This window comes from Heteronotia binoei, chromosome 2 (assembly GCF_032191835.1).
Source record: "Heteronotia binoei isolate CCM8104 ecotype False Entrance Well chromosome 2, APGP_CSIRO_Hbin_v1, whole genome shotgun sequence".
Lineage (NCBI taxonomy): Eukaryota > Metazoa > Chordata > Lepidosauria > Squamata > Gekkonidae > Heteronotia > Heteronotia binoei.
In genome coordinates, this window is record NC_083224.1 from 74,907,429 (window position 1) to 74,913,494 (window position 6,066).

Below are 6,066 nucleotides of genomic sequence, written 5' to 3' on the forward strand. Positions count from 1 at the left end.
GAACCACCCTCTCTCTCTCACACACACACACACACACACACACACTGGGTCTGATTGATTTATACTTCTGTGCAAACCGATTCCTCACTAGCAGTTGCTCCACCCCTGGTCTTCTGCTTTCCCCAGCTCAAGTGATTGATTCTCCAGCAGTTGCTTCACAGTTGCATTTTGATTCATGGCTCCCTCCAATTTCCCTCATGGTTTCTGGATATCTAAAAAAAAGAAGACCAGGAAACTGTGGAGGAAATTGGAGGGAGCCACTGCTCAAAATTCACCCCTGCAACAACTGGTGGGGGATTGATCACTTGAGCTGGGGAAAACAGAAGCCCGGGGACAGAGCAACTGCTAGTGAGGAATCAGTATTAGTCACAAAAATTTATCCAAGAATAAATTTTATTTTTTTAAGCCGCCAGTAGAGGACTCTGCTCCTGTTTTGTTTTGGTGCTAACTTAATTTCTCTTTCTGCTCACATATTGGTGGATCCAAGTCAATATTATGTATAATCCCACCTTGTACAACATGAAGAATCTACAGATGAAATGCTTTTCAGGCCTTAAAGAAAATGGTTGCTGAGACTTCTACAAGAGCAGTTGCTACAGTCCTGAGTCCATTGCATTATATGCAATGTGATTTCCCCCCTGAAAATCTTGTATTTTGGCACCAGTTACAGTTTTTAACTAAGGTTGGCTCCTACAGGCTGGGAAATTTCTGGAGATTCGGGGATGGAGTCTTGGGGGAGTGGAAATTTGGAGAGAGGATGGACCTCAACAAGGTATAATGTCCATAGAGTCCACCCTCCAAAGCAACCATTTTCTCCAGGGGTACTGATCTCTGTCAGTTGAAGAGCAGTAGTAATTCCAGGAGATCTTGAAGTCCTACCTGGAGGTTGGTGACCGTAATTTATCATCGGCATACAGGGAAACACGTAGAAGACCCGTGCACCCCTATCAGTGCTAGATCTTATAAATGTATAATAGTGAGGGGAAAGCATTCCTATTTTTCTGCCAAATGGAAGATGAGTTGCTTCAAAGGAGAAAAAAGCTATAGATGTCTGTCCAGGAGTCATTCAAGTATACCATACTTGCTGATTATGGTCCAGCAGCAAGAACAATGCAACCATCATTTGTATTGTGCTGCAGTGATCTATGCAAAAGTAATGGGTAGATGATCCTTCTCTATGTCAGAATATTAAACTGATTTCTCACTAGTGCTGCTCTACCCCCAGGCTTTTGTTTTCCCTGGCACAAATGATTTATTTACCACCAGTTGCTCTGTGGACATATTTTGATGCGAGGCTCCCTCCAGTTCCCCTTGCAGCTTTGTGATGCTGTCTTTTAAGGATTAAGAAATCATGAGGGGAATTAGAGGGAGCCCCATGTCAAAATGTGTCCATGAGCAACTGGTGAGAAATTGCTTACTTGTGCTGAGGGAAAACAGAAGCCTGGCAGCAGAGCAATGCTAGTGAGAAATTGATATTAGACTGGGTAGTCTTTTGTGTTATCCAACTTTATGAATCTCTAGTTAGTAAATTTACTTGGTAATAACAGCAACAAGGAGGGAATACAGCATGCCATAGCAATATATCTTGTCAGAGCTCAGAAAATAAGTAGGGTCAGTACTTGGATGAGGGACTGCCAAGGAAGACTCTGAAGATAAAGGCACTGGCAAACCACCTCTGCTTCCCACTTGCCTTGAAAACCCTGTGCTGGGGTCACCATATATTGGTTGCAACTTGACGGTGCATACACACATAATAGCAGCAGCAGCTAACTAAACCACACAGCATCAGATTACTCATAATCTGGTGTTCTATATCAGTACAACTGTTCATTTTCCAGAAGAGCCCATGACTTCCTTTTTCAGTCTGATTTCTGATACCAGGGAGAGGTGCCCAGTTAAGTGCTATTTTAAGGATGCAAGAAGGACTTTATTAATGATATCATAAAGTATTGAGTGCTATTTTTGGCCTTTTTGTCCAAGTTCATTTTTGTCTGCTCAGATTGATCCTTTTCCTACTGAACCTTTTCTGCTGTTTGGAATCCAGAGTACCAGCTGATGCCTTGGAATGTCACCTTCTTTGCATTGCTCCTATCAGGTACTAGGTTTCACTAGGCTTGCAGGTCTGTGTTGGAAAATACCTGGAGACTTTGGGGTGGAGCTGGAAGAGGGTGGGGTTTGGGGAGGAGCCTCTGCATAGTACAATGCCATAGAGTCCACCCTTCAAAACAGCCATTTTCTCCAGGGGAGCTTACCTCTACCAGCTGGAGATCAGTTGTAAAAGCGGGAGATCTCCAGGCCTCACCTGGAGGCTTGGCAACCAAAGTGAGATTCGCAGTAGGAAGGGAGGAGAAAAAAGCAATGTCTCCATGAATAAACTGTTCACACAAATCTCTTGAAATCTTATCACTTCTAATTAGTAGCTTGAAACAGACATAGTATTCCAAAAATACAGAACTTCAAAGTAAAGAATACAAAACAGGAGGACACCACAATAACTCCAATTACAGTTCAGAATCGTAACCAAATTTCTTCCTCTTCCTTCAGTGGATGTCCATAGCTCCCGTAGTGCAGCAGAAAAGACTTATGTACCTTGAAGTTCTGTATTTTTGGAATACTATCTGTCTGTTTCAAGCTTTTAATTAGATGTGATAAGAGATTTATATGAACAGTTTATTCACAGAGGCATTGCCTTTTTCTCCTCCCCACCTGGAGGCTGGTAACCCTAGGTTTCACAGAGCCTGAGGTACAGAGAGTTCTTGTGGTCTATGGCCTCAACTTTCAATATAGTAGGCTTGTGAAACAGAATCATCTTGGGACTCAACTGGCAGAATTTTGAATGTCCATCTGCAGACACAGATTTTATAGTGTCCCCAAGCTGTTCCTTTAGTGGGAATACAACAGGAATCCAGTGGCACATGGGAGTCTAACAGAATTTATTCTAAGCTTTCATTTATTTATTTACATCATTTCTTACTGAGTCTCCAGGTAGATTACACAGTCTAAGTCAATGTAGTCAATAGGATGGGACATCCAATAAGCAATGTAATAGAATTAAGACTGTGAAAATTAAAATCAAATAAAAACCTGACACAAAACTGAAACGAAGCATAAGTATCGGCACATTAAAAGATGCAGAAATTGCATTATATGACAATACAAGTAGCAGATATGTACTACACATAGTAGCATAGTCCTCAGTTCCTTTATTAAGGCATTTTCCTGAACCATTCTGACATGTTAAAGTCATATTACCTCTGTACAAATGTCCTCCTGAATAATTCAGTCCATGAGATGCATGAAATGTACATTCATAAAGTTGATGAATTTATGTTACCAATTGAATGGTCCCGCTTGATGGTACCAAGAAATAATACCTAATCAAAAGAGCAATTTGTTCACTTAGAAAGGGTGATAGCCATTCCCTCCTGTTATTAGGCAGCCAAAGTAGAAGTAATTAAAAAATCTACAGCAGGCTGAAAGGGGATAAGCAGATAAAGTAGCAAGAGATATAGCCAAACTAGTATAAGGGGTGGGATATATAAGACAGCGAGTGAGGAATCTCAGGTTCTTGTTAAGCTCTATGGGGTATTATTCTTGAATTTATTAATGAATTCTAATTCAGTAATGTCCTGTTGGACTGTCCCTTTGAAGTTCTTTTGTAGGAGAACCACATTTTTAGGTCAGCAATAAAATATCTTGGAAGACTGAAATATTACCCAACTGGTTTCTATTCATTCCCTGGTTACCACAAAGTCTATTTCACACGCAGCATCCTTGACCTTCTGTTCTTCATTTCATGACCTCAGAGAACTGTCTGTCTCTCTCGCTTTATTATCCATCTATCTATCTATCTATCTATCTATCTATCTATCTATCTATCTATCTATCTATCTATCTATCTATCATCAGAATCATGTACTACCCATTAGCAGCTATGGCAGAAGCAAGCAGATGAGCTCACTCTTTGCCTCCTCCCATGCCATTGCTGGTCAGGTCTGAACCAAGTGACCCCAGCAGGGCAGTGCCACACAGAGAATTCTGCTCAGACCAGACTGGTGCTGTTGTTGTGGAGGCAACAAGCAAAGTTCCACTCATTGTCATCAACAATGACCAGGTATGAACCGAGTAACCAGACCTCTGGGGCTTACTTTGTCCTGTCCCTGGTTGTCAGCAACAGCAGCCCACAGAAAACTGGCCTCATAGATTAAAATGCCAAACTGCCTTCATTAGCAGCAAACATTGTGTCAGTGAACACAATGACACTACAATAATAACAGTGAACAACAAAATTATTGTGGAAAATGGAAATTTTGATGTTTTAAAAAGTGCTTGCAAATGTAGCCTTAGATCTACTTGCTCACAGTCACGTGTGAGCACACCTGAAACTGCCTTATACTGAATCAGACTCTTCATCTATTGAGATTAGTATTATCTACTAGTAGGGGCTCTAAATAGTCTCAAGATGATATCTTTCATATTACCTGCTATCTGCTACTTTTACCTAGGGATTGAGCTTGGACCTTCAGCATGCGAAGCACATGTTTCACACTCAGTCATGGTTCTTCCCCCACATCTGCTGTGATAATATGTACAATTGCATGACACATAGCAATCACATCAGAAATGGCTGTATATTTATTGAAACATTTTAGTCACAACAGACTCCCCTAGCTTGCAAAATCGTATCAATTTAAAATCTACAGCAGAGATAAAAATCAACAATATTGAAAAAAACTCAACAAAAACAACCTGGTAAAATATCAAGGTAAGGCTGCATACCAACAGGATTAGGAGTCAGAGGGCTGGATTTAACTGCTTGAATTAAAAGCCCTTCTAAACAAAATAATTGTTACTGCCAGGTTATGAACAAATCAAGAGGTATGGAGGTAAGTGCACTTCACAGGAGATAGAATTCTGTCATCTCTAGCTCTTGTAATCAACCACACTTGGAACTTCTAAAGTGAATACAGCGAGTCATCGCTCCAGTGTATGAATAGACCCCATATGGGGTCCCTATGGGGGAGGCTTTTCTTTGCTCCATCTCAAAGGGAAAAGGCTTAGGAGGCCCAGGGGTTGTGTTCAGTATGGGCATAATGTCATATGGATGTTCCATTTTAATGCAGGAGCCTCTTATATTCCATGATTACAAAAATCCCCCATGAGGAATCAGCCTATATAGTTTCAGTAAATTCATGTCTAATTATTCCAAAAACAAAGATAGGGTTGCCAATCCCCAGCTGGGAACAGGGGACCCCCCAGTTTGGAGGGGCCCCCCGCTTCAGGGTTATCAGAAAGCGGGGGCAGGGGAGAGAAACATCCTCTGGGCACTCCATAGGATATAATGGAGAATCAATCTGTGGGTATCTGGGGCTCTGGAGGCTGTTTATTTAGGTAGAAGCATGAAATTTTCAGCATAACATCTGGCGCTTCATCTCAAACCTCCACCCAAGTTTCAAAAAAAAAAATTGGACTAGGGGGTCCAATTCTATGAGCTCCAAAAGAGGGTACCCCTATCCTCCATTATTTCTAATGGAAGGAGGGCATTTAAAAGGAATGTGGTCCCTATAAATGTGATGGCCTGGAGTTCAATTGGGCTTGTCACAACCTTGCTTTTGGCTCCACCCCAAAGTCTCTTAGGTCCACCCCCAAAGTCCCCAGATATTTCCTGAGTTGGACCTGGCAACCCTATAATTGTTAGGATTTCCAGCTCTGGGTTGGGAAATCCCTAGAGTTTGGGGATGGAGCCTATGGAGGGCAGGGTTTGAGGGGGGAGAGACATTAGGGGCTTCAGTGGTATACAGTGTTCATCCAAAGCAGTATGGAGATCAGTTGTAATTCTGGGACATCTCCAAGCTCCTTCTGGAAGTTGGCAACCTCAGCTCTCAGAACACAAGCAAAAGAGGAGAAAGAGGAGCACATGAACTCAAGGATTTCCTGACTCTTTCTTACCACAAACAACCCCATCTGAATGCAGTCCCTCGGACTTTTTTTTTATATGGCTTTTTTAAAAAGCAAAACCAACAAAACTTTTTTTTTTGCTTAAAGATTAAAGGCTGGTGCACACAT